The 15,247-nt window shown below is 32.6% G+C and overlaps 1 protein-coding gene across 2 annotated transcripts in view; it reads right to left on the bottom strand.

Moving 5' to 3' along the window:
- Positions 1-14,585, bottom strand: part of inaE (inactivation no afterpotential E) — a 98,635-nt gene extending 84,050 nt beyond the window's left edge. For both annotated transcript variants that reach the window (XM_073087631.1, XM_073087628.1), the window contains exon 1: positions 14,112-14,585. The gene's annotated coding sequence lies outside the window, so the exon portion shown is untranslated. The remainder of the gene's footprint in view (positions 1-14,111) is intronic.
- Positions 14,586-15,247: the final 662 nt, after the last annotated feature.

Below are 15,247 nucleotides of genomic sequence, written 5' to 3' on the forward strand. Positions count from 1 at the left end.
CCAAGTTCGGATATAATCCGCTAGGGGCCCTGATTGATATAATGATATAATGATAACACTTAGACTTCCTCTCGGATACACGGAAAATACATTGTAATTAAATAAGGCATTCCAAGTTTTTGATCAACTTCGGCTAAGATTTTTTTAGTAATCCGCGTAGCAAAGCGGTCATCATACCGGTCTGACACGCAGTGGATTCCGGGTACAATCTTGACCAGATGAAAAAATAATTTAGATTTCTGTTGCGGGTCTGGCTGTATGTGTGTTGTCTTTGTGTGTGTTCATGACCACGACACAGGAAAAAAACCTAGTATAGGCCTATGAGTGTAGAAAGCGTTATTTGTTTATTATATTTTTCTATTTGGATTTATAGATTGTACCGTAAATACAGTGGTACCTACTATGATAAATAATAAATATTGTTCTCTTTGTCTTTCCTGTTTCCGTCAATTCCCAAAGGAGCAAACTGGGGGTTTACTACCATCTCTTAAGACAATATTGTTTCTTACTTTTACTTTTTTTGCAGGAAATTTAACGTTTTAAGCAAAATATGACAATTTCAGTTAGTTTTATACAATGGATAAGCGAAAAATTAATAAGGGTTTAAGTTTGTTCAACTGTGTATGACGGAATATTTTATTACTGTTTAAAGAGGAAATAAAACTTTCCTGAACTATGATGGTTTTTAAAAGATAGTGGTAGGCCCCCTGGTCTATTTCGAAAGATATGTAAAAATAATATGTGTAATAATTATGTATTTCCTTCTCCTTTAAATAAGTAATGAAATCCATTATGGTTTTATTATTTTAACAGTAGGAAATACATAGATAAGCAGGTTTAATAGGATAATACTAATGGCAATTGGCATTTACTAGCTAATTATAATAAATATCTATTAATTAGTTTTTATACATTACATGCGGTTTTACACATGACATTTAATAAATAAGTGCCAATTATTGATACTATACTATTTACGACTTGACACTTCTTACAATAAAAAGGATTTTTTTAAAGATACATAGTATTATTAATAGGTAAATTCGATCATTATTCAACGAAATAAGTCTGTTATTAAGTCAAAATATCTTTTTTAATTAGTACTCATTTTAATTATAATAAGAAACTCCTGTCTTTGACCAACGAACTAAGTCTGTTATGTATATTTACAGTTTAGGGTATTACTTTGAGTGTGTATGTCTTTTAATTTCGCATGCCTCGCATTGCTTTTGGGCTACAAAAGCCCTTGACGGATTTTAGCATAGGTGTTGTGCATAGGTTGCGTGTTTCGTTTATAAGCAGATATAAACGAAAAACGCGACTAAGTTAGTCAAGTTAGTATTCAACTAGATGAGAAGAATTCCTGTCAATGACCCACAAACTAAGCTTGTCACTTCAATAAAAAGTCTTGCAATATATTTTTTAATTGACAGGTATCTTAAAAGTCCGCAAAGGTTACACGTGTTTCCTTTTGCTCGGTATGCAAAAGTGGTTACCTACTCGTAGGTACATATTAGATTACTCTGACGCAAATCCTTTCGCACTAAGCTATTTATTAGATGCCGCGATTCTGTAACGTTCGATATTGCAAGAATTTATTATGAATTGATTAAATATTTTTTTTATATACTTAATCAGCAACTGCTATAGTTTTTATTGGCGTTACTACGAAACTTTTTGCTAAGTGTTTTTGTTTTAAGCTTAGAATATTATGTCACATCGAATAAGGTGCGATGGCTCGTTAATGGAAAATAAATGCTTGTTTGCTACGTTATAAGACAATTAATTATATATAATAAAAGAGGATCTGTAGATGAAAATATATATATATTTTAAGTGTATTTATTAAAACACATATTACCCTAGGAAAATTGTAATGTTGCTACTTTTATTTATGAAGTCCAAAAAAGTATTACTTAAGTTTATTTAAATCATGTAGGTAATCTAAGGTCATATTTGATGACAGTATCACTTTTTAATTTGTGTAAGTTACATGTCTCAATTAAGCAAATTATTTTTTTAAAGAAAATGCTATAAACGGCAGGAAGATACTATCAAAGAACAATGAAATTGCCGTAATATGCCGAGTACCGGCATAATTGGATATGCCGAACAATTATCATGTGCTAAGTATATTTTGTCATGCAACGCTATAAACAAATTTATGTTTTTGAAGGGCAATAGAGTTAAACTTAAATATTTCCTTTGTATAATATTGTTATTCTATTAAGTATGATGTCACAAAAATAACCTTAACAAGGTCGGTGTAGTATAGCTTACAGAATATATTACAAAAAAATATTATAGAAAAACAGTTAATTTTAAAAATATATTAAAACTGTTGCTACAATATGTTGCTTGGGTCTCACAAAGACAAAGCTCATGTTATAGCAATAGTTTAAATTGAAATTTGTCATTCATGGTAGTTTAGTAAATGTATTAATGTAAAATCCCACACTGCAATCCTTGTGTCACACATGATCGTACTTTCGTAGCTAACGTCAAGAAAAAATATTTATCTGATATTTTAATTTTTTAATAATTATACCTTTGGTAGGTCGTTAATGAGATAATTAATAAATAATATTATAACATAAATATTGGTTTAATCGGGCTTTATTTAACTTTTTAACAAGATTGAAGTTTTAAACGATCTTGGTGTCTATAAACGACGATAAGTAGTAGCGTGTATGAAATCGGCTTGTAGATGTAGAGTCCTTTGGTTTAGCACCAGTCGTAGCGAATGCACACTCTCAGGAGTAGTCATCAATGTCGTCATCATGGTCACCAGAGCAGAGTTATTTAAAAACTTGTATTTTATTAAAGTAAATAATATAATGTCAATATCAGTCCTTGCTAGGTCCTAAGGTTATGTATTTTAACCGTAATTTTAAAAGTACAAAATCAGAAGTCAGAAGAGAAAATGGATAAAACTAATCTTGAAAGTAGTAACAGACGACCGTACCTTGCAATATACAAACTAACGTATGTAGCTACGACTGTATATCGTAGGTGAATATTCTTCTTCATGCTTCATATTGCTAAAAATTAAAATAATATTTTAAATGCAATAATTGCTTAAATGGATAAAAAAGGATTTTTACGAAGAAACAATTATCTTGTTTACTTATTCCATTCAAACCTTTTAACTCGTGCTTTATTATTTACGTCAAACTGCGCCGTAGACGTAATAAACGCTTAGAGCATAACACCCAACAGGTGTAGTAAAAAACTGTATGTCTATTTTCCTGTATGTTTTATAGCGTCAATGTCACAAAAACATACTGCAGATTATTAATGACTCCGTCAAATCAATGACATTTGACATTGACACTCGAATGGAATCTGCCGAAAACCTTGCCATTGGCCTGGAACTTTATAGCAATGATTCATCAAAATAATGTAAGATTAAGATGAGTTGAAGCTTTAAATTGGGTTTTTCATTTTACGATATTAAATTTGAAACTGTTATGTTTATAAGTAAAATTTATCTTAGAGTTCAATATAATAATGGTTTGAAGATGCTGATGGGACTACCAAGGTACTGTAGTGCATCAGGGATGTTTGCAGAAGCTCATCTAAACTGTTTTTACACCATAATGAGAAAAAGATGCATGATGTACCGTGTCCGGGATAGCACCAACAGCATCCTGAAGATGATAAGCAATAGAGTAGACTGTAGATTTATTTCTCATTGCAGTTTTCTACATATAAAATTGTAATATAACTAAAAATTTTAATTGTAATTAAAAAAATAAGTCTTTGTTACTTAAAATAAACAATTAATATTATTATTATTATATCCATTTACATTGTTTTACACTGAACCGACTGCGTGTTTCTATATATTTTTAGTTGTCAACTGCGATTTAATTTAATCCTCATGGTTAGCAACTTTGATCAATCTCAGGTAGAACGCTAATCCTATTGGAGTTTTGATATCTATGAGCGGCAATGGCCACGCATTTGCTCTGATTTAATAAAGAAACAAGTTTGCTACTTCTATGGAACAAAAAATATTGCGGTATATTTTTTAGAATGACGTACGTTACAGATAGTTACGACATTCATCTCGTGGTATTAAACAATTTACTATTCCATGAAGCGATTACAATCTGATCCATGTGACCTCATCATTTATGGTGTGCTTACTTGCCTTACTATTTATGAGTTACAATTACAATTATTATATTCTGCGGGAATTACTTAGATAAAAAACAAGTTACAAACGCATAATTACGTTACTGGAGGGAAATTACTCTACAATTGATGAGATTAGATGGATCAATCTAAAATAAGATAAGAAAATCATCCTTTGCAGACAAGATTACACGTCTGTTTTACTACGCACGTATGAAAGAATGTAATCCAACCGAAGCTTGCAAAAAACCTTTAATAGTGCAAATTGTACTAGAAATGTAAGAAAATACTTATTTCAATATCGTGTAAAGCAACTTTTGTATTTTCTATAATATTATCATGATTATTTAGAATAGAGCGTGCAATTCAAATAAAAAACAGATAGCTAAATAATTAATTTCATTCTTAAAATCATGTACTAACCTCATGGAACTAAAGTTAGTTTGAATATGGATGTAATGACGCGAGCAATGTGTGAACTGTAGATAGGCGGGCAATTATATCCGTATCTCTAATTTACGTGTGACGTCTGAGAAATAGGTAAAATTTTTTGCACCATTACGGCGATTAGTCGCCTTGTTGCTGGCGTCATAATTATCTTAATTATCACGGACGACATAATAAAAATATTTGCTCTGCCTTTTTCTCCTAATCACTCTTTTTATTTCCATTTAATTCACGATCCAATTCGACTGGACTTTTGAGATGCCCTTCTTGAGGTACTACGAAAAAAATATGCAAAGGAGTATAAGTATAATTTGATATTTTTCTTTTCTTTAATTAAGTACACAGAATAATTCATTTCTATTCTCACTATTTTTCCTATTCTATCTTTTTTAACTTCCTTCACGTAATTTTCTTTTTCTCTTTTTCTCTCTCTCTTTCTGTTTCTTTTATCTTTCTTTTTTACTATATCTTGATCTTTTTGTAAAGTTTTCTGCGCCATTATTAATAATTGTAGCCTTTCATCAGATAGCATATTCGGATGGCCTTCCTCCCAAACTAACTCTCATATTATGAACCACCTTCGACATATGTTTAATGTCTTAGAAAACTACCTTACTACTTGCAACATGTAATTAACAGTAACATAACTGGTTTTGCACTTTATCTTATCAAAGTGTAAAAACGCGACTCTAGGTAATGTTACACTACGCGTTACAAATTGTATCGTCATTCTGTTATTATCAACTGACAATGTACTTATTCATAATTAGCATCTAATCACTTTATACAATATAATAATCTCTTAGCAACATAGAGTTAGCAACAGATTCTGCTTAAATTGAATGACTTAAGTAAAGTGTTTCGAGGAACTATTTTACCTGGTGCCTACATCACCATTCCTTCATCGCACCACTCGCCGAAGGATGAAGGTCTATCCACGTGAACTGGACTAGTGGCAGTCCTCCCAAGTTCGGTAAGTTGCACGCTCTCCTTCAAAGCCGGCGATGCATGGGCGACTCCTCTGGTGTTGCAAATGTCCATAGGCGACTTTGACTACTTTCCATCAGGTAGTACGTCTGCTTTATCGTTAGGCTCAAAGATAAAAAAGAATTAAACTGCTTCAAATTTATTATTTGCAAATTGACAGAGGCGTTATTTAATTTTAGACCACGGAGAATTTTACATAGATATTTTTTTTTTTCTTACAAGACATGCGCAAATATAATTGTCCGGTATTAGAGTATATAGTTAAAATATTCGAATAAGTTAAATTTATTTTATACGTATATTTCTTGTAATTTAGGTACTTTTATGTAACTTTTACTTTGCTGTAAATAGTTCTTAAGAAACTTAATTCTTTACGTATGTAATAAATACGTAGGCTTCTTATAACTACCTAACTAAACAAAGTGCAATAAAAAAAATCACTAATAACAGCTTACACACAAAGTACCTCCATCCGCCGTGCATATGCAAACGAGTACACGGCCTCACGCTAATCCGTAATTTAAAGTGTTTATTCGGCAGATGTGGTAACGTTGCCCGGGGTTAAGGCTGAGCTGGCGATAACGCGACCCGGTATCGTCTGGCCCGTAGGCACGATACCACGTCCGGATCCTGGTACACTATCTTATCGCTATATGAAATTGTACACTCACAAACGTTGCATTCAATGTATTTTAAAGGGCGGTGACACATTTTACTGAATATCTTATACTATTTGATTCAAAGAGATTAAATATGTAGGGCTGTAAAGCGGACGTTCTCAAGATTTCTATACAAAAAAAAATATCCAGCTTCAAACTAACACCATCTCGGATTGATTGATGTTTGGCATGCATTATAGAAAAACTTATTACCAATTAACACGTTGATGAAACTTTTCCTCCCCATATCCCCATATTACTAGTCTATGGTTGAACGTTTTTAATTAAAGGTGTAATAATCACTCCTTCATTAACCCCGCGGCTGAGGACAGGTCTCCTAAGAATAAGAATGGCTTAAATATTAATTTTTAAAACTGTCTATATGCTAAGACTTCACTTTAGAACATCCTAATATATGTAGAGTTCCTTACATGGCGTCGCAAACGTAACAACAATTTTTAATTACTATAAAAAAGCTTGTCTAGGCTTCAAGGCAAACCTCCAGATACATGGTCGTGATTAAGCTAAACTTGCCATACAATTATATAATATTATATAATGTATATACATAAAGGAAACTACATACATGCTACGTGAACTTTAACGTACATACTATTTACGTTAATGTTCGTAATATCAAAATAACTGTTTTTATGTCTCTATTGTTATCTTATATATCAAATTCTCGTGTATGCATATAAAATTAGTGAAAATCAGTAAAGCCGTTTCGGAGGAGTATGGTAACTAATGCTGTGACACGAGAATTTTATATAAAAGATAAAGTCGAAACAAGGTAGAAAAATACGGTTTATTCCGGAAATCCCCACCGAGAAATCCCCACCAGTGGGGATTGTTATTTTTTTTTCCAAAAGTCCCCACTAATAAAACTAACTCAGCTTAGTGGGGATTTTTGGAAAAAGAACTAACAATCCCCACCAGGATTTATAGTTTCAAAATTAATAAAAAAATCGTTAATCGTTTAATTAGATCTTTAAGTAATCATGTCAATATTATAATCATCTTTTATTATAAATTGTTTACATTGAAACGATAATGCAGCTATATCGAAAGCTCTTCAAAAAAGGTGCAAAAAGAGCTCTCCTTCATAGCCGGCGATGCATTGGCGACTCCTCTGGTGTTGCAAATGTCCATAGGCGACGTTAACTACTTTCCATCAGGTAGCACGTCTGCTTTATGACGACCTGGCGAGGTCCAAATATAAAAAAAAAAAAATTACAACAATTAAATGGATAAAAAATATTTCAACATTTTACATCGTCGTCAATTTATCTCATTTTTTCCAAAAAATGTGGCACTGTAATGTTGCCATGGATTAACTCCTGTTGAGCATTTAATATAAATTGGTCATTTTCTTTGCTTCTTGGTGATCGCGGGTTCCGACGGCGACTCTCGTTAGCACTTCTTTCAAAGAACAAAGCGTCTTCATATAAATAATGTAGTAGTTTCAGTAAACTTGGATTTTTCTTCGATATAGCTGCATTAAGCTTTTTATGCCAACCTTCTAAAAAGTTTGTGGTTCTATGTCTCTCTCCGTAAACACATATTACTTTAATGAAATCGTCTTTTATCCATTGGCTCAACATATACCGGCGAAAACGTTCACTGTTTTGATTGTCTGGGCTTTGACTGGCAACATAGAACCAGCCTTCCATAATTTGATTTTCCGGTAACAGTGGTAGTACTGCAGCCAGTTCAATTTGCCTCTTCAAAATTTTGGATTTTGTCAAATTTAATTCTCGCCCCTTTTTCCAAATGGCATTTGTATAGTGAAAAAAGCAACCTCTAACAATTACTTCCGGAAATACCGTACCGGAGAGTCGCCGTCGGAACCCGCGATCACCAAGAAGCAAAGAAAATGACCAATTTATATTAAATGCTCAACAGGAGTTAATCCATGGCAACATTACAGTGCCACATTTTTTGGAAAAAATGAGATAAATTGACGACGATGTAAAATGTTGAAATATTTTTTATCCATTTAATTGTTGTAATTTTTTTTTTTATATTTGGACCTCGCCAGGTCGTCATAAAGCAGACGTGCTACCTGATGGAAAGTAGTTAACGTCGCCTATGGACATTTGCAACACCAGAGGAGTCGCCAATGCATCGCCGGCTATGAAGGAGAGCTCTTTTTGCACCTTTTTTGAAGAGCTTTCGATATAGCTGCATTATCGTTTCAATGTAAACAATTTATAATAAAAGATGATTATAATATTGACATGATTACTTAAAGATCTAATTAAACGATTAACGATTTTTTTATTAATTTTGAAACTATAAATCCTGGTGGGGATTGTTAGTTCTTTTTCCAAAAATCCCCACTAAGCTGAGTTAGTTTTATTAGTGGGGATTTTTGGAAAAAAAAATAACAATCCCCACTGGTGGGGATTTCTCGGTGGGGATTTCCGGAATAAACCAAAAATACGTTACCATTCCTACAATAAAATCAACAAATACATAAATAGAAAAGCAACTGTTCTTCATTATGTAAACTCATATTTACGGGTATTCACGCCGCGGCCATTTCAACCCTTATTGCCTCTAAAGTTCGTACATAAATTTTTATAAGGTTAACCTTCGAACGAGCTTCCTCGTGATGGAATTCACGTGTAATCAAATTTCGCTACCACGGTGGGGTTGTAAAATGTTAATGTCTTTCAGTACTTAATAGGGTTTTAATGTTATGCCATGTTACCTTACGCATAAAACGTATAAGACTTTTTAATAACGGTATTCTATTAAAAGGTCAAAGGAATTTGGTATATTTTTCCAATAATGTCGCTACATTATTGAAAAAATATACCAAAGTAAGTACTTCTATAATACGTAGAAGTCTTTTCATATTTACTTTCGCCTTAAGGGAAGTTTTAAGTTATTTTTTACTGAATATGGTTTATACCTACAATGTTCTAACTTAAATTTCAAAAGTAGTAACGCAAGTAAAGTAACGTATATATAATTAACTTCAAGGGCAGGAGTCCCTTTTTGTCAGCAGTTCTATTTGGGTTTGGATAAAAATGTGACTAGAATTTCTACTCGGTAGATAGGTAAAGTCCTACTATTTCACAGTAATGAAATCTGACATAACGCTTCCATTAAACAATGTGACTAATTCTATTTTTCTGTGGGCGGAAAAGAGATATCTAATAGTTCATTCATCGTCGAGCCCGTCCGAAACGGATATCCGTTAGTGCAGTTAGTACAGAAATAGGAATTTCTCGAAACTTTGAAATGATTTTATGTTATTAGTCCGATTCATAATTAGGTGTCCAAAATGTAAACAAAGGTGTTGACCTATCAATAAAATATGTGTCAAATGGCAATTTCTTATTTTTGACAATATTAAATTAATACATCGATAATAAAATAATAATCTAAATAAATTAAAATCAATTCACATTTTCCAATATTTATATTAACTCAATTTCATTTCATACAGTAATAATAATAAAAAACAAGATTTATGAGAGAAAATGAAATTGTGATAATGGTCACACAATCGGCATCCAAAACATTTTTTATACCGCCATTTTCAAGTTTCGTAGTTGATATTATTCATATTCGTGATCGTGATCGAACTCGATTTTTTTCTAGTTTTCATAGCGCGTTTTTTTAACTGTGTGCAGTTATTAAGTTTTTGTTTCATGTTGAATTTTGTGAAAATTTTCGTTTCTTGTTAATTTGTTAAGGTTTGCAATACCTGTCATTGAATTTTGACAATGACATTTCTTTGTTTACATTTTGGACACCTAATTATGAATCAGACTATATGTGGAGTAGATCTCTATCCACTATTGAACTTATGGTAAGAAAAAGAACCTTTCGCTTGTTTTATCTTATATATAAAATTCTCGTGTCACAATGTTAGTTACCGTACTCCTCCGAAACGGCTTTACCGGTTTTCACCAAAGGAGATGTTTCAAAATGTATGGGCTCCCGGCCACCTTTTGTACACTATACTAAAAACCAAGAAAACTTGCAAAGAACAATTCGAAGGGGTTCATTTTCTTCAAATAATGTTCGTATAATTGTTAAAAAACAATAATTTACACTTAAACTTGCAACACAACAGTGGAAAAACATCATGGCGGTAGTGATTACAGTAATAATGTCATCTGTCATTCTATTTTAACTTACTATATACATTATATACTTTTTAATATATTTTTTATGCGAATGGGCGTAGATATATAAATATTGTATTGTATGTATTGAGAAACAATGCCTATATTTGATAAACATTAATTATATTTACTTTCATAAATCTTGACTTAAAACAAACATACCAAAATATGTACTTCTATACCAATTTATTTTAGTTAAAACATTTAAGTGTGTAATTAAAACAACTTTAAGTACACATTTGATAATATTTTACTTATTCTTCACTTAGATACATTATTTATTCATTTTCAATATCTTCCCTTATCAATATTTTCATCCAATCATGTAGCAGGTTCTGTAATATCCTGTGACGAGCTCAGCCCAAACATCAAACAATGGTCATAATGTGAGCGCAACTACCTACGAGTACGGTTTGTTTCCCAGCGATGCAGTTGCAATAATAACTGATTATTTTGTCATCCCAAGAATGTTCTTGTCTTGCTAATGTAATTATCTAAAAAAAGAGAAATGTAAAAAGATTAGCCTCTCTAGTTTAAAATTATTAACGATTATTTCACGATTAATACAACTAACAGATGTATATTTTACCTGATGATATTGAATCCTTGTCAACACAAACAAGTAAGGTAGAATCAGTCCAAAATCGTAAGCAGCACAGAGTAGAAACATATTCAGGATTAAAATGGAATCTTCTCATCAGTACATATTTATTCAACGCTTACTTTTACACATATCAAATTGACAACTTCTTCTTTTTTAATTTGACATGTCACTTACATCTATTAAACCAGATACTATTTAAAAGGTGGTTTTGTTATAATTATTATAAATAATTAATTGAATTCAGAAATAATGACGGGATACCCAAAACAAAAGCCAGGTTGTAAAGTACTAAGGTAACAATAACTTTACGACAAAAACAGCGAAATACAGAATTACCGACATCCAAAGAGTATAGTATCCTATGTGTGGGGTACACATAGGTTCCCTGACCGACATCGACAGGTTTGAAAACTTGACATTGACAGTATTCCGCCATATTTAATATTTCAATGAGGAATGCTTATTTTAAATATTTTTAAACAGGAATACTTTACGTTATCAAAATATATGTGTACTTTTCTTCAATTATACAAATTATTCGTGTTTTTTAGATATAGTGTACATGAGATGGCCGAAAATGAAACATCTCCTAATATGCATATCAGTAGGTCGAGAATCGGCTACTATCTATTTTTCATACCCCTGTGATCAAGGTTGTTCACCCTTAACGTTTTTTTATTTATATAGCAACACAACGTTTGCCGGGTCAGCTAGTAACATATAAAAACAGCTATCGTTAGTTAGTTATGAATATAAATACTGAAAATTCTATCAAACCACCAGTGACGACACACACGTTCGTTTTACTGGCGCTGCAACAATAAGTACGTATTTCGTGATATCTTTGAAAAGAAAATTTCAAAAAACTAATGTATTTTTTCGCTAGCTAAAATCAAACCAGCATGGAACTGAAAAAATTGCTTATCTTACAAAAAGCACAAACTATATATTTTTTTTGGATTTTTAAAATTCTATTTCCTTCTTTAATTCTTTCCAGCCCATACTTGAATCCTAATAGAATAGGAATCCTAATAATCCTTAAAAGCACGTATCCCCTACAAACTCCTAAAAAAGGAATCAAAAGAAAGTTTTCAAAATACCCGCTACGATCACCTGTCAATTTAAAACATATAGTTACTCAGTATATCGCAGTTACTCAGTGAAAGAGGTAATGGTGACTTTGTCGACCTCGTTGCCGGTGGCGGAAGACTCCGCCATTCCGGCTTACGATGTTGGCCTCGATCTATGACCGAAATTGTGATCTCGCGACCGACTCACTCATGTTTCGCTATTTTGGGTTTCCTAATTCGGTACGAGCACGAATACATATTTTTCGTGTTTTAATTGGCACTGACTCTTAATTGTAATAATTTGGTATTCAATGGCGGTCACGTGAGTATGTATTGGGTATTGGTATAAATATATTGGAAAACAATGTGTACTTGTTTCAAAAGTGGAGATTGAGTGCTATATTGAAACGAAGACCTTAAAGGTTTTGTTAACTTATAAGCGATAAGCCAAATGAGCAGTATAAACATGGATAGTGTATACCGCTATCCAATTTTTGTTGCAGTCTTATTTGACTTGTACCATGGTTATCGAACCAGGTTGACGATTATTACAGCCGATAAACCGCCTTTGTATGTTTCTCTGTTACTTTTATTATTTCCATCTTTCATATAAGTGATATACAATAAAAAGTTATTATTTGTGTATTTTATGCGATTCTCTATACTACAGATATATATTTTTTTATTTAAGTTATATTGAATCGAATTAAACAGTCATTAATATTTAACCAATACTACACAGCACAATTAACTCAATAAACTTAGTTAATTACGATTGCCGGCACAAACATCAATATTCAAAGGCTGTCAATAAATTATTTATGGCGTTTTAATTTCCAAACATTAAACCGATGAATTAATGCCCTTCGAAAACTGGCATAATTACCTATTATTAACTCTTTTAGAACCTAAAGGAGAGTAAATACCAGTTGCGCATTTACGTAAAATAATAAATCAGAATTAAATTAGGGAACTAATTTCCAAAAAAGCTATTACGGAGATCGTTTAAGTTATTTAGAACACTTATTGTTACGATACGACGTTATGCATGAATGTTTTAAGAAAGTTTTCAAAATCAACGACTATACAATAATGTTTATTTATACTTAAAGATTATTTTGATCCTGTAACATGGACCTGACATACACTGAACATACATATTACATACACACAATAACGACCAGGGTTGCCACCAGTAAATTACGCGTATAAGAAATTTACTTAATTGTAAATAATAAGTTTAATTATTATATTTTCGCCATTGATTCTGATAGAAACAATATACTGAGATTACCGAGTATGTAATTCAAGTCTGTACAAAGTCTCAGACTTGTCAGTCGGAGTAAGGATTCATCAATGTACATTGTATAGGAGTATACTTTTTATCTATCACGGCTCGCGCCCGACCTTCTCTATCTGTAGACGTAAACGAACCCTACATGTTTAAACTTCAGTAATTTTGTTTAACCGTCCCTTTGTTAATGTCTTCAAAGTACTAGCAACTATGTAGTAACGTTACCTACTTGTAGTGTAATATTTGTAAACAAAATACAAGCGTGCGACTACCGGGCACGAAGCCAACGCCGGAGTATCCGGAAAACTATTTAAAAAGATTCTCACTTTTATCTCCAAAACAACTCAAGTCTCGAACTCGTATATAAAAATAAATCGTTTCGCATAACATTAAATGTGTAGCATGCATCCGAATAGGTGTCATTAGCCTTTCTCGTTTGTTATTCCTATTCAGACAATATTTACTTTGATCCACATAGATTAATTCAAAGTAAGATTAATTATCTTACCTCATGTGTTTATTAACATATTATTATTCAAAATGCATTTAATATCTTCATCCTATTGTACTTTATACGTATACATAATAAGTATGTTTTAATTGTTAAAATTTATCGATACACATAATGCTGCAACCTACTTATCTACTTATAATATATCGTATCAACGCGCATAAAATATTGTAAATAAATTAATGTATGCATGCCTGCATGGTCACAGGTTTCTCCACTTTAAAAAACTTTCAAAAAACATCAGGTATACTCACTTGTTCTATCACGGATTCAGGCTTACATAAGCATGCGTGTACGTTTTACAGCCGCATGAGTGCGTTCCGCGAGCTCCTCATAAACCAGATTTCGACATTTTAACACTTATTTTCATTGCGACACACCATAATAAGCAAAACACCTACACAGACAGATCCGCACTCCCAGTTGCCGCGGCCCGCTCGACCGCTTTCGCTCGGTTTGTGCAAACACAACCTCTTGCCACTTCACGTACGCACCGCCACTCACACGTTCACTGCACGTACACTAAGTATAAAACATTAAACCGTAAAATTTCGGCCCCGTTTGTGCATTAAAAATATTTAGATATGCAGAAGCCGCGTGAGACAGCGCAGATTACTCTAATCGGGCGCTGCGTGGAGACGCGTGGCAATGCAACACAGAGACTGGATGGTCTGCTCGTACCCGACGGACCGAAACTGTGCAGCGAGTGGTAGGTGGTGGGATCGACACTCTCGCGCTCGCACTGTGCGCTGGTGGAACTGTTGACGCCCTAGAAATGACCACCAACCGGCGGCGAGCCGAATGCATAACTCACTTTCGCTGTCGGATGATCCAATTCCACAAAATGCTTTTCCAAAACTTTTTATAATATTGCACCGTCAGGTTGTTTATCGAAACAAATAGCTAACATCAATTTTAATATCATACGTCATTACAAAGCGTCCATTAAGCAAAAATGGCTCCTATCTACCTCACCCAACCGATTTTCTCTTGAATTTTAATTAAGTATTTTATGAGTATTCATTTTCGACCGCTTAATAAATGAAACTATTGCTAAATAATTTCGAAATAGTCGTTTAATTTAACGCCCGTTTAAGGCTGATAAGATGCTAACCTCTCGAATGCTCGATTTGCATTAGCATCAGAATATTAATTAAAATGATCTTTTATGATAATATTAGTAAGTAAATCTAGAGATAGTAGTTTGACATCGTAGCACAACTAAATTTTTACGAATACAGATAAAATATATTTGTAATTTTAAAATACTTAGGTAGATACATTTATAATTAAAATAATGTTTTTCTCACATTACCAGGACATAAAAAACGGATCATTTTATGAGTTATGTTTGTAATAAACATGTAAGTAGATGTAAACATTATACCGC

This window comes from Epargyreus clarus, unplaced genomic scaffold (assembly GCF_041222505.1).
Source record: "Epargyreus clarus isolate Ecla_fem2 unplaced genomic scaffold, WU_Ecla_fem_2.2 ptg000026l, whole genome shotgun sequence".
In the NCBI taxonomy this organism is placed as follows: domain Eukaryota; kingdom Metazoa; phylum Arthropoda; class Insecta; order Lepidoptera; family Hesperiidae; genus Epargyreus; species Epargyreus clarus.